This window comes from Triticum aestivum, chromosome 3B, assembly GCF_018294505.1.
Source record: "Triticum aestivum cultivar Chinese Spring chromosome 3B, IWGSC CS RefSeq v2.1, whole genome shotgun sequence".
Classification (NCBI taxonomy): Eukaryota; Viridiplantae; Streptophyta; class Magnoliopsida; order Poales; family Poaceae; genus Triticum; species Triticum aestivum.
Genome location: NC_057801.1, coordinates 5,610,219 through 5,625,471, shown reverse-complemented (window position 1 = coordinate 5,625,471; position 15,253 = coordinate 5,610,219). Strand labels below are relative to the sequence as shown.

Below are 15,253 nucleotides of genomic sequence, written 5' to 3'. Positions count from 1 at the left end.
TATGCTTGTCACCATGGATCTTGGTGATCCTACAATTGAGCAAGACAATATGGACATTTGGGTCCTTGTGGATACACCTCCAATTCTTCCCCCATGTGAGCTTAACATAGTTATTAAGTAATTTATATTGTTTATTTCAAAATAGTTGGCAGCTTATTTCCATTGACAACCTATTTTTATTCTTCAAAAAATGTGCGGAAGATGGTAGACAAAACCCACTACACCGATGGCTCCGAATTAACTTATAAGGAGAAAAATCATCTGATCGCATTTTGTACTGATCTTGAGAATTACAATGTCTATAATCGAACTCCTCAACATTATGGTCAATACGTGTCACTAGTGCACGTGTTGAACTACGGTAACTGCCATGGAGATACCCTGATAAGATTTTTTACTATTACGACATCCGTGCATCTTTTTGCATATTTCTAAAACTAGTACATCATTGCTAACTACGAAGTTATTACTATGTTTTTTAACAGATAATCCCGAATGATTGTGTGCCTCATCTGATGTATACGCACGGTCGCCTTGATGCTTTGAACATACAACCAGGTCGTCCTACGAATCTCAACTGTCCATACCGGATTTCTAAAAGAAGTGGAGACATGACAATCAAAGAATGGAAAAAATGTATGAACAGTCGTAAGGAGCTTCTTGGACGCAAAAGGAAGCGAAGCGCAAGAATTGCAGACAGGATGATCTCCATTCTTCATAATGGAGAGTCAGGGTCTATATTGTTTTATGCTATTTTATCTTAAGTGTGTTTAGGTCTACCTGATACTGATGATGTGCTAAGAACAATTATGTAGGGTTGGGTTCGATGACTATGAGTATGATGATCGTATGACTTGTTATTAATAACGAGTAGAAGTTTTATGATGATGCATGATTAGTAGGACTTGTTATTATATATGATGATGTATGATGCGAGCATGAAGAGTTATTATATATCAGCGGGTGAAATGAACATAGCAGTAGCGTTGGTAAACCAAGCACGAAGATAAGAGAGGACACTTCTCTCTATTAGCTAGCTAATAACAACCTAAATTAACCCCAAAACCCCTAAACCAGCCACTTAAAAAAAACCTCAGCTGCAGCCGGCTTCTGATGCGTGGATGCCTTTTGGTCCCGGTTTACGTCACCAATCGGGACCAAAGGCCCCCCTGCCTGGGCTGCCCGCAGTGGCCACGTGTATGCCCATCTATCCCGGTTCGTGTAAGAACCGGGACTAAAGGGGGGAGGCATTAGTAACGACCTATTAGTCCCGGTTCAAGAATCGGGACTAAAGGCCCTTACGAACCGGGACAAATGCCCTGTTTTCTACTAGTGACTTTACTCCATGTCTCATATTACTTATTTGGTTCATGTGCTCTAGTCTGGCATCATTTTTATGGCATGCATTCTGTGGCATGGATATTCACTACAGATGGCCGTTAACTATGTGTGGCTGGTCATAGTGGAGAGTAACTTAGACTAGTAACATGCATATGTTACTAGTCTATGTTACTACCTCTATAGTGCATACTATCATAGGTGGTCTCATTGCCATGCATGACACATAGTAGCATCACATTTATTATGTTACGGTATTTACCTATGTTACTATAACCATCTCTCTCTTCTTTAATTGCCTGCAACATAAGCATGTTTGCGAGTTCCAAGTGCATGATACTACTTATGTTACCCCCACTGTGGCCAGCCTTAAGGACTGGCCGTTGTGACTAACAGATGGATAAGTAGCAAGGTTGTTTCTTCCTTAATTAATTAGAGCAATTATTCAAAGCCATAACTCTTAATGGACCCGCTACTCAGTCGCACGTGAGTCCCAAATATGGTGTACCTAGTGCCAAGCTTATCCAACGAATGCATGGATCTCTACTCCTAATGTCTCAGTTGGTAGTCCATGTTCCGGGTTTTATTTTCGTCCCACCTAATATGGTCTTTTTTGTACTTCTTTGTTACTTGCTCCCACCTCCCACCCACCATGGTTTTTTTGGTACCTGCTCCCACCTCCTAGTTCCAAAAAAAAACCCAACCAAAACCACGTTCACGTAGTTCTCTCGCAAGCGACTGAATCAAATGGAAATAAACCTCTGAAGAAAAACCAGCGAAAAAACCCTCCACGACCCACACGCAGGCAGGAACGAGCGAGGCCTCCAGGTCCAGGGTGCCCACCTCTCCTTCTCTCTCGCCTCCCACCCTCACCCTCCCGATCTCGTGAGCTGCAGGGGAAATCGGTCTCCAGGATCGCCACCACCGATGCCGCTTGGTTCCCCTCCGCAATGGTCTCCACCAGCGCCGCGTGCCCCCAAGAAAATGGTGACCTTGGACGAAAACATGCGGCTCGATCGACCTTGAGAAGATCCCCATCAATGCGGACTCCCCTATGTAAGTCCCCAATTCCCCTCCCTTCTCCCTCCCTCGATCCAAATCTCGTACCCACAGATCTAGATCACGGCCATAGGGAAACCAACAACGAGAAGAAGTGGCTCGCCGAGATATGCCATGTCGACTTGTCCTTTTGTCATCAATGGAGGCGCCACGAAGGCCAAGAAGAAGGCCCCAACAGCCCTGGCCATGATAGGGCCTGATGTAGAGCCTGAAGTAGGTGCAACATCATAGTCCGTCCTTGCACATACAAAAACAAACATTTATTTCTGATTATGGTTGACGTGAATAATGATGTTACTACGGGCCTATTTTTTTCTTCTGATTATGGTCCTTTCAGTATTGATTCTTGCTTGTATATTAAGAATTAAGTTCCCTTGGTTAGAAGTAACCATCAGTTCTTTCTACTTTCTAAAGAACTAGCATTCTTTTCTCTTTATTTTTTCATCCATATTAAATTGTTTGGCACAAACATACATCTGAAATAAATGCAAGTCTATATCAAGTACTAAGATTAAGATGGATGGGAGGTCACGGATGCTGGGTCGGAATTTGAATGCTAATGCCTTCACTACTTTGTTGTGCTGTTTATCTTACACAGTTATGAGTCCGATGTGTGGATCGGTCATCGGTGAAAGCGGCCGCCTAACTTCAGTGTTCTTCCTTTGTTCTCCCAGGACCAAACCAACGATCAATGTGTGGTGAGAATGACAGCAGTATGCACCACATTTGCAGTCTTAACGACATGGTAAGCTTTACTAAACTAGAACCTGTCCAAACGTTTGCAACCAACGTTGGAAAAATTTATCAGGTTGCAGTTTTGCGGCCGTGTCGAATCGCTTTTATACTTAATACTTTTGATGGGTTGTACAAGCTGGTTGAACTGCCACTGGTTGCTACAACCTACAAATATACAGATCTTCATTATATGACTCACTATATATGAACTTCTCCGTGCATAAATTGTGTTTTTAGACGATTCACTGTAGAAATTGGTGTGCTATAACAGTGAGACTGTTCTATATATTGCTATCCAGATTTGACATTTAGTTTCCATAACCTTTATTTTTCTGTTATTATTAAGGACAACATGCTAATTTCTCTAATCCACTCTTATTGTAATGTTATGTTTTTTTTCTAGGTTAGTAAAACTTTTTATTCATCTCAAAGAGGTCCTACAGTACATCCTAGGAAATAAAGGCGAGTCAATTCGGTGAGGATAAACTGGATTGCCTTCTATTGTGGCGGGTCAAACTATTTTTTGAAACACCACCACCACCTACATGCTTTTTTCTTCCTTTTCTTTCTAATAGAGCGCTGATAGTACCTACTTAGATATGTTAGTGGATGCATCCAAGTCTTATTTGGCACTTCTTTTTTAAGCTGAATGGAGAGGTCATAGTTAGCTATAAGTTGTTTGCTACTGTATTTCTTTAGTTCCAATTAATTGGATTTGATTTTAAAGTTCTACAGCCAAATGATAGTTCAGAGAGAGTACATGTTGTTACTCCACTTATTTAAAAACTACTAGAGAGAGTACATGTTGTTACTCCACTTATTTGACTAAATGATGCAAATGCTTTCCCCATAGGATAACTTGACAATTTGTCAAGAGAAGTAATAAAAACCATCAAGCTTAAAGAGCAAAAGTTTGAGCATTGAAACAGTGAGTTCAGATGCCATGTAGTTCATAGTCTATGTGCAATGACTCTTTAATTTGACTGAAGCAAATGTGATTTCTGGTTCTACCAAATTATTTTATTTTATTGTGCAACACAAGTATCTTTATTTGACCTTGTTTCCTTAGACTATGAAGAGGTTAGAAGAAAAAAGTGTTGATTGTTGTATTGTCACATTGTACATCATAATCATTATTGTATATGTTTTTGCATACATACATCAATGATGTACATAGACAGAAGAAGTCTTAACAGAGCTATTTCAAAACAAGATGAGGAGAGCCCCAATGATTTAAATAGTAAAATACTAACCTGCACATGATCATATAATGTACGGATCACAGGCTAGCTAAACCCTTCTTTCGAGTCTCCTAACATTGTCTACTTAATTTTCAGTACCTGCAAGGTCAGCTAGCTACAAATTTGGGTATGCTGCTATATGCCTTCAGTTTGTAAAATAAGATGCATATTATTCAGCTTGATTCATTGCTCAGGATTTTTGAATATATGGCTTCTAATTCCATCGCCCAAGAACTTAATTCAGAATCTGAAAATTGAAGGGGAGGTAGAGGAATATTGTCGGTCCTGTCCAGAAACATTGCTTGCTTTTTATTCCAGTCGATGTATTTCTCGTGTGTCTCATTGATAGAGTATTTTAGTTGGAGCATGCATATATTAGTGTCTTAGGATTTGCATATGCTTTATCCACTAATCATTCCTATTTACAAGACATATATTTATATTTGGATTACAGATTCTTTGTACTTATTGTCGTACTTCGTGTGGTACCTCTTGAAGGAGGTAGTACAACGCAAGTCACCGTAAGTCAATGTGTGTAGCACAATAAAACAGAAGAATCTTAACTAAGAGGATTCATCGACAAGGGTCACAAGGCGATGTCAGTCGAAGGGGTTAAAAATTCATCAAGTTTTAAGTATTATATATGTAATCACAAAAAAATCGGCCCGTAACAACTGATTCTATTTTTTTGTCAAGCGGGTATCCAGATTGGGCAGCAAAGTAGGCAACAAAGGTTGACAAATGATTGTGTTCTGCACCTTAGTCCGGGTACAACTTAAAAGTAGATTGATAGTTTTCATTTAATATTGGTGTGCTCTCCAGCGAGAACAATTTTTTGACTGGACGTGTTTCATTACATATGCCCTTTTATTTGTGTGAAGTTGTTGAGAATTTTCTTTGATTCTTTATTTTAGCAGTGTAAAAAGGAGTATGGGTAATGTTTGGTTCCATGCTGGTCCAAGGAAGGAACAGAAGCAAATCATAACCCTACAGGCCACCTCCTAGGTTGGGCACTGCTGCCACTAGGCGTCGCCGTCTTAGTTGCAAGGCACAGATTGCACCACCTGCAATGTCTTGCTATGCATGGCCACTGATGTCAAAGGTGGGTTCCAGTTTGATGACCTCTCGACCGAGTCTCCATGCATGATTTGCATATTTCCTGTACTTTATCCATCTGCAGTTATACTATCTTGCAAGTATGGCTTATCCTGGTTGATGTCATGTTTCTTTGATAGTTGTGTATTGCTCCTAATAGTAGCATATCCTGCATCCATCTATTGATTTGGTTTAGAACTTTATTTTTTCTTCTTATGTGCCAAGATGATTTACTAACTTTAGCTCTGAATCTCACGCTCCATTGATTTTATGGTGCTTTCACATGGGTTAATTGGCAGACTATTGTATACGGGAAGCTACAAATTTTCTGATCCATTCTTGTGCCTAATGGCAGGCAAGTTTGCACTTAAAAGTGGATAGGTTGAATGAACTGTTGAAAGGAGCCAATGCTTGCATATGAGTATTTCCTTGCCTATTTGCTTGATTATTTAATTGAATGGATAATTGTGTCTCGTCAATATTGTTCCGTATAATTGTCCTAAGTCAACTGAATTAGTGATCTAAATCAATTGATATTTTTTGAAGCTTCAATCTTTATTTCTTGTGCTTCATGACATCAATTGTTTGTGCAAATACAAGATTTATTTCTTGCAATGTACGATAGTAGGGATTAGTGCATTACTGCCACACACTGATGTGATCGTCCATGTCTGCTGAGGTGCCTTAGGTTTGTGATGCAGAAGTTGTCGTACATATGCAATTTTTTCTATTATTCTTTCACCAAAATGTTATTAACCATGCGAAACTTTTTGCTTCTCTTTTATCTGATTCTATTTGTAGACCAAGCGATTTATTTATGATAGCGAATTTCTGGTGTACATGTGAATATCTCATGTCTATAGTCAGTACACCTCCCTGAACAAGATCAGAGTATTATATGAACAAGCATGGTTTGTAGTATGATCTACTTATCATTAGTTCATGATACTCCCTCCGTCCCAGAATTCTTGTCTTAAATCTGTCTAAATACGGATGTATCAAGTCACATTCTAGTATTAGATACATCCGTATCTAGACAGATCTAAGACAAGAATTTTGGGACGGAGGGAGTACCTAGATGTATGATATCCAGCCTGCCAATGTGGTCGCAGAACTTGCTATTTATAATCTCCTAATGAAATGTTATGATTTGTATGGTATAGGAATGAAAATACTTTCAGATGTCAAAGAACATTCAAAGCATCTAACTATACTCGCAAAAAGCATATAAATATGCATTTTAGTAAATTGCCAAAATACTCTTTTCAGTATAAAATGTCGTCTTAAAAGATGGAATTGTATCTTTTTTGGGTGACTGTTGGGTTGTCTGATTGTTCACTAATCATTCTTCGAGGGATTCCTTGCCGCCACACTTATCATCGCCTCCCAACATGTCACTTTCAGGTGGGCATCATCACAGCTGCCATATAGGAGAACTCCCTATTGTTGATATGCTCAACGGCGGTGACATGCCTAGAGCAGTGCATAACATCGCAGGAGAAGTCACAGGCTGTGGGGCTTTGCGGAGACTTCCCGCCACCAAGGCGAGCCTCCCCATTTTATAATTCTCTTGGCCCTCTCTACCATGCCTTGAATTTTTTTCCAGATCTTCTAGGATTATTCACTACCGCCTCCACTGAAACGTTCGGACGTCTTGGTCATGCAGAAGTCACAGATAGTGTTTTTACAAAATCTTGCTAATAATCATATGACCTGGCTCCCAGAATATGTGTATTTGTATGTGCCAAATTAAGGTTGCCCATGTAATTGTTTGCTTATTCATTACAACCAGTATGTTTGCTTATTCTAGGTTTACATTTTTGTGCTATTTTGTTAGCTCTCAAGAATTCTAAATATTTTTTGTTTTCATCTTCCGATTGCGGTATTCACATAAAGGCTGAACAACATTTATCATTTGTTCTTTTAATATGGTAGTGTTTCTAATTCATTTATTCAAATATTATGCATCTTTTCCAATCTGTGTGGACTGAGGGCGGGTAGTTACATTTACATATACCTACATTGTTTCTCGTAGGAACGCATTAGCAGGACCTCGGGAAGCCCATCGTCACACCGCCCTGGGTCGTCAAGTCTCCGTTGCCGCCATATTTGTTCAACATCAAATTAAATGAATCCAGAAATCAAGTGATAGTTTGGTCATAGTGGGTTGAATTGGGAAGCCAGCAAGTTATGCACTATTCTCGTGATGGGTTTTTGGTATGTTTTGGTTCATACTTGGTGATCTGCATTAGTCGTGGTTTGCTACTGATTCTTTTTTGGTTCAGTTATATCTATCTTTGACTATTCAACTCCATGAATGAATCCATGTACATGTCTTTACTTTCCTTTTCTATTTTGAGAGCACACATATTGAGTTGTGCGGGGCCATGTCGAGTATACCTATTGAGTTGTGCAGGTTAATGTCTATCTCTATATGTACAGTAGCCTGTGGCGTCCTGGAAGTTTGACTAGGAAAGGCAACAACAAAACTGCGTCCTGGAAATGTCATTCTGCTTGGTCTTATGAGTTTACTGAATTGACAGACTCTTGTTTCAATGTTTCTAATGCTCACACCATTATGTCAGGCAAAATTATGGGGTACATGTCTTTGCTAATACCTCCAAATTATTCTCTGCAGTGAAGAATCAAGCCTACCTATTTTAGGTTAGTGTTTTTTGTATTCACTAAATATTGCCAGTGGTGGAGCCAAAACTAAGAAGTGTGCGTGAGGAAGGCAAGCGTGCTGGCGACCATGATGTGTCTTGGAAAAAGGGTGCATATGGGATTACTTATTACCCATTGGGTCTGCAAATATGAGAGGTAAAAATTTTCACTGTAGTGCAAGGCACGTTCTAAGTCTCATCTTCGTACATGATTATGGGCTTATGGCATCTGATCAGCTTTCTCTTGACATGCGTAATTGCAACACCGTCCCGATCATTCCAAAAATAGATTGTCTATGATTATGAGAGTAACCACAGGAACAGACGAAAGTGGCGAGACTCATTACGAAACAACCCAGATTCTTTACCCCTAGGACAGTGACAGTGCTAACATTCATGTATGTATGTTCGGTGTTACGATATGACCTTTTGTTTATGTATGTTAACATTCAAAAATGTTTGATGAGATCAATAATGTATATATGAGATGTGATAAAACTGAACATATATTGTACTCGGTGTATTTGATTAAATATATTAACTAAAGAACCCATACTTTATTTATCATCAAGTGGCAAGGCATGGGTATTTAGCCCGAGTTGTGCATGGGCTGCTCGAGCTGCACGCCAATGTGGAGGCCCCGCACCGCCGCCGATGGCCTGATGTTGTTGCACGTCGTGGCGGGGACGTCCGTGTGTGCGCTGCTTGTGCTGGGCGCTGATGTGGTCGCCCCCGATCGGAAGGGACGCCGCTGGAGTTGCCGCGGGATATGGTGGCGGTCCGTGATGGAGCTGGGAGCAGACGCGGAGGCAATGGGCCCGACTCTCTGTGTGCAAATCATGATGACTTGGAGCACTGCCATGGGAAGTTTTTATTCATCTTTACCTATATTTATTGTATTAGGTTCCATTGGCAGGTGAGATTCTTATCCTGAATGCTTTATTCTATTTTTGCCAAGACACTTCTCCTTAATATGTTCAATATTCATAATAAATTTGTTGCGGTAGAATTACATGATTTCTAAACATTTTGGTTCATAATACCAATTTGCTGTATCATGGGGTTTATTAGAAATCCTAATGCATTTCTAATCAGGATTGTTTCTAATGGTGATTAAATCTGTCATAGCGTCAACAGGTTAAAGACGATGTACCCTTTTCCCGTTTGGATACCAACCATTGCATTCAACAGTAAGATCTGTTGCTTATTTACTTGTAGAATCAAGTGGGTTAGAGGCATCTGCTTTTAACTATTTACGACACTTCAATAGAACACTCTTTTCTTATTTGTGTGGGTACTATTTGTTTCACCTTTTGCACCTCATCGTCATAGCATCTGGTTTCAATGTTGAGTATATTGATAATTAAGAAGTATAGGATAGACTAGGATTCGGTCCTGCCTTGTCTTGTACTCCAAGTTGGTCTTTGTACTCCTATATATATGCCCACGAGGCTCAAGCAATACAACAACTATTCCACCAATCTTTCTCTCCCTTCTAACATGGTATCTATCGCAAGTCGATCCTAAACCCTAGCCGCCGCCGCTTCCGCACCCGCGCGTCGCCCCCGGGGCGGTCGGCCTCCATGACCGCCGCCGGGGGCCGCGCCGCCCGTACCTAGGGTTCGTCCGCCGGCCATGTTGGCCCGCTGCCCTAGAGAGTCTTTTTCCCGATCCTTTGATCCGGGTTTTCTCTCTCGCCGGTCGCTTTGATCGGCGTCTACTTTTTGGTTTTCCGGTCTTTGTGATCCGGTTTGCGTCGCCCACCGCCGCCGTCGACCCCGTGCGCCTCTACTCCGACTTCGGCATCGACTACACCGACGTCTTCACCGACCCGGCGGCCTACCCGCCGGTCGCCCCGACCCGGCGGCCTCGCGTCATGCGGCGGCCCTTCACCGCCGCCGTTCGCGCGCCGGCCCGCCCGTCGATCTACGCCGGCCGTCACCGCCTGCTCCGACCGGGACTCCTGCATCACCCCGACCCGGCGGCCTCGCGCCATGCGGCGGCCAATCATAGCCGCCCTGCCGCCCGCCGCCGCCGACTTCATCTCGGACTCCGCCGCCACCACGCCTTCACCGAGCGGTGTCCCCGACCTCGCGCGCGATCGGCTTGATCACCCGCTCGCCGCCGCGATCCGCCTCATCTACGCCGCGCGACCGACCTGGCCCGTCAGTTACGCGCACCTTGGCAGGTCCCGTGAAGATCGTCTCCGAGTTCAGCGCGCCCCTCCGTCTATCGAGCAACGGGCTGCCGCTGCGCTACCCCCGTAGCCGCAGCGCCGCCGCCCCGTGGTTCTTCTCCCGGTTGCACCGACCCGCGTCACCGCTGCGTCGCCCCTTCGGGCCGTAGTGCCGCGGCCCGTGGTCCACGCCGCCATCCCGAGGCCGTCCCTGCGGTTGCACCGACTCGCGAACCGCCGTTGCGTCGCCCCTTCGGGCCGCAGCGTCGCGGCCCGCGGTCCCCGCTGCCGCCCCGAGGTCTTCCCACCATCGCCCCGATCCGCCTGCCGCCGCTGCGTCGCCCCTTTGGATCGTAGCGCCGCGGCCCGCGGTCCACTCCGCCGTCACCGCAACTCGATCTCCCGTGGTATGCGCCGCGCCGTCTCCCTTGGCGCGGGAACACCACCGTCCGCGCCGGTCTTCGTCACGCTGTCAGGGTTCTTCGCCTACTTCGAGCACCGCCGCCGCACTGCTAACCTAGCCGCCGCCGCCGCCTTCAGGCCGCCGCTGCCGCTCTTCTTTGGCCGCCGCCGCCGCTACCTTCGTAGCCGCCGCCGCCGCCCGTCCACCCCCTTCGTCTTCGTCCAGCACCAGCTCGTCGCCAGCGTCGCCGTCATCTACCCCGATCACTTCATCTACTCCGACAACCGCGGGCGACATTGGCCCCGTGCCGATTGGCGCCGCAACCGTCGTCGAGTCCTTCTCTGCTGGCCTCTCCGACTTCTTCGACATGGCGTACAGCTTGTGCAGGTCCTAGTCTATGCACGCCCGGTACTGGCAACACCGTCGCGTGCCTTCGTCCACGATGTGTCCCCGGGCCTGGCAAGCCTGGCGCGGCGCTTCGTCAACTTCGTCTTCGTCCGTCTACGCATGCCCGGTGCTGGCAACACCGACGCGTGCCTTCGTCTACGATGTGTCCCCAGGGTTGGCAACCCCGGCGCGACGCGTCGTCAACATCATCTCCGTCCTGGCGCACCACTACTTCGACACCACTGCGCCCACGACTAACTCGGCGCCCCCTTGCGCCCGCGGCTCCACGGCGACTTCCTCGACACCGGCCACCCCGACTCGACATCGACCACGGCATTCTTCGCACGGCTACCTCGACCACGGCTCCACCACACACGCTCTCGGCTACATCGACAAACGGCACAAAGGGCTACCGCCTGCTTGAGCAACCTCGTCGGTTTTCACTCCAGCCACGACTCCGCGATGCGTCGACCGTTACGACTGTGGGGGGTGTTCGTCGGCTTGCCTTCGGATTCTTCTCCAGTCTCACCGTCTGCATCGCTATCGTTGTGACTGCGGGGGGATGTTGAGTATATTGATAATTAGGAAGTATAGGATAGACTAGGATTCGGTCCTGCCTTGTCTTGTACTCCAAGTTGGTCTTTGTACTCCTATATATATGCCCACGAGGCTCAAGCAATACAACAACTATTCCACCAATCTTTCTCTCCCTTCTAACATTCAAAAATGAATGACTACTTGCGAAGGTATTGTTTTTAGTTTCTTCTTTTTGGTTCAGCTTCTTTGATTTTCAGTAGTTGGTCCGTTAATCATCTAAAATTTTCCTGATTTCACATCCATGGTATCTGCTTTGCTATAGTACCTGTTCATGGTTCACTCATGATTTGTTTCTTTATCCCTATCAGTCTTACCATTTTGTTTTGCTTGCTTTACCTTGTAGCTTCTTCCAGTAGTTGTTTTTTCCCTTTATGTCAGAGCTGCTCTGTCACACTTTTTATGCTTTTACGATGTCCTAATAAAAGTTTTGTGTGGGCAGATAATTTTTTGCTTACTACAAACCGTAAGAAGCTGAAGCTTACTGATTTGGGGCTTGCACGAGAGGAAACTGTAACTGAAATGATGACGACTGAAACTGGGACATACCGATATGGACACAGAGGTTATAAATCACTCTTTTCCACACTAGATAGTCAATATTAAAAAAATTAGGAACTGAAGCCGAAATAAAATGGTTCCTGGTTGTAGTTTCCCGGGTGGATTCTTCAAATTATACTTCAATTTGTATGCCCTCGCGACAATTTTCTGCCTAAAGTTTCTAGCGCTCACTGATTTTAGGACCTTCTATACAAAGAGAAATCTGATGATCTAGAATTTGTGTATGAAGATTGCTTTAATAACAATCGCAAATATAATTATATTCTTCAATTAAGTAATGATAATGTAATATTGCATCCTGTCATTTACAATCAGATAGACAAGTGACCTTAAGTATAAGGTTTCAAGCTATTTAACGCTCAATGCTTGTTATATAATTCTCCGTGGTAACATCAACTGAGTTGGGCATCATAATTGGCACTGAACATCCAAAGTTAAGTTCGTACTCACCATTTCACGATTATATTTTTGGTACCGATATTTTCATATTACCAGTTCGCTGAAGATAGAGCTCTGGCATTGTATTGAATCTCAACTCCGCATGAAAGTGTACAACTTCACTGTTATGTTTTGGCACTCGAATTTGCTATGCTTTTCATGCTAGGAATACTTACATGTTCATTCTTAAATCATCTTGTTATATGGCATTGTAGGTTGATGGAAAAGAACTTCTGTGATATAGGCCAGGGCGGAGGACGCTGTAAATGGAAAACATGGCTCCGCATGAAGGTTCACTCGCCAATAGTCTTCAAGAAGATGCGAAGGTCATGGTTCTGTGTTGATGCCCCTTGAAAAAAATATCTTCTCATTTTCTTGTTTGAAGGAACGCTAGGAGGAATTGAGGATGCGAAAAATGTACGGAGGAAAGGGAGACTAGGAGAGGTGCACGGTGAGGCATCGACGCATGCTTTTTGTCACGGTGTTCTCATATCCAAACTTGAATCAAGTATGCTTTTTGAATGGCTTGCACTAAAGCAGAGTATAATTCTTATACTTGTGTTTTAAATTGATTACATGTTGTCGTCTCCTCTTGCATACATCTTCCGTAACTACCATTTTGTGATGGGTTGTTAAGCTACCATTCAAGGGAATGCATGTTGACAAATGTATTGATGCTTCCTTGAGTCTACTACTAATATATTTGTAATGTATTTTTCACTGAAAAAAGCACCGCTAATAGCACACTATAGAATTGTCTACCTACATAAATCAATGTACACTGCCTCTCTAATAGAATGCCATAGTGCGATATAGCATGCTAATAGCGTATTTTAAGGCTGCTCCTATGTTGTTATAACGCGCTAATTTTTTCATTGATTTTTATAGAGTTTATCTCTACTCCTAATGTCTCAGTTGGTAGTTTCCGTTCTACGGTTAATTTTTGTCCCACCTATCATGGTTTTTTTTCGTCCTTCCTCCACCTCCCAGCGATTCCCCCCTCCGCGCTTCGGATCCACCTACCACCTCGCCGGAGACGAACACCGCCGCGGATGCGAGGGGAACGGGACCAGACCGAGCACCGACGCCCGTTTCAGTAAGCTCGCTGCGCCCGTCCTCGTTGGTCGCGCCGCACACAGCTCATCGGAGCCCCTAGCCGCACCGATGCGTTGGTCGGTGGGCAGAGTCGCACGGTTGACGCACGCGGCGATGCAGCGGGGGGAGGGGAGATGGCCGAGATGTTGGAGAGAGTGGAGAAGAGAGGTGAATGAGCCATAAGACCGGCCGCGGCATGGGACTGATGCGGTGGTCGGCGGGCGGAGTCGCGCAGATGCGGGCTCGGCGACTCGCGCGGCGATGCGGTGGGGGGAGGGGAGAGGGCGAGAGGTGGTGGGTGAGTGGAGAGGACCGGTGAGTGAGCCCCAATATCTGCCGCGACATGTGACAGATCGGCGGTTGGCGGGCGGAGTCACGCGGGCCGGCTCGTCGAGGCACGCGGCGATGCGGCGGGGGAGGGTAAAGTGCGAGAGGAAGTGAGTGAGTGGAGGGGAGAGTGGTGAGTGAGTGGGGTTAGGGTTGGGATGCGGTGGGGGAAGGGGAAAAGGCGAGGGGTGGCCAGTGAGCCCAGAGGCCAGAGTGCCAGGTGGGCCGTCGAGCCGGCCCGTGAGGCAGCTTTGCCGTGCCTGGGCCGGGGAGGCCAGCACGCGTGCCTGGCTGGGAAGTGTCGTGCCTGGCCCGTGTAATCCTGGCCGGGCCGGGCCCGGCCAATTTGTCCAGGTATATTGTAATCCCTCAAAAAGTATATACTGTGGATAAGGTAATTTCTTTTATAGTTATTTTTTAGGGGATATCTAATTTGGGCCTTGTGTGAAAATTTTGCTCAACGATAGAAATTCTAAACTCGCATGTGTGGGAATTTATGACAAAAAATAGATATTAAAAGTATACATACCTCACAGAAACAAAAATGTATATATATATATATATATATATAAATAAAATATGGTTCATAAAAATAAATATATTTTATAATTACCTTTCATATACTAAGGGTATCACAATAAAATTGAGAGAAAAAACAAATATACTTGGTTGAAGAAGGTTTGTTTGCATATTTTTTTACTTTTGTTGGACAATTTTCCATGGCCTATATTAATAATTTAAATAATTTTCATATGACTATTTACTTATATATGAACATTACAGTTTGTTGTTTTCCCCAAATTTTGTGTTAGTACAAATATTTAATCAACATATTTTCTTAATAATGTCAACTATGTTTTTTTATAGAGAAAATAGTTGTGTCAGTTTCACTTTTATTTTTTCCAGATATTATATATGATTATACTCCTCCGATCCCTTTTACTCTGCGCATAAGTTTTTCTTGTTTTTTCCGCAATACTATGCGCGATCCTGATTTGTAGCGGTTTCTTCCAAGTCTATCCTAAACTTCAGCCCCGCATGCAACGCTACTTCCTCCTGTGCATTAATTACTGACCGCGCATACGGCGCATGCAAAGGAGAATGGGCCAATAACAGCCATGCAGAGGAAACGAGGAGGACG

At 44.4% G+C, this 15,253-nt stretch overlaps 1 long non-coding RNA gene across 1 annotated transcript; it reads left to right on the top strand.

Moving 5' to 3' along the window:
• Positions 1-9,048: 9,048 nt before the first annotated feature.
• LOC123064254 (uncharacterized) lies at positions 9,049-12,796 on the top strand. Its single transcript, XR_006430651.1, has 3 exons — positions 9,049-9,321; positions 12,134-12,256; positions 12,748-12,796. It is a non-coding gene; the product is annotated as an uncharacterized lncRNA (long non-coding RNA).
• The last annotated feature ends 2,457 nt before the right edge of the window (positions 12,797-15,253 follow it).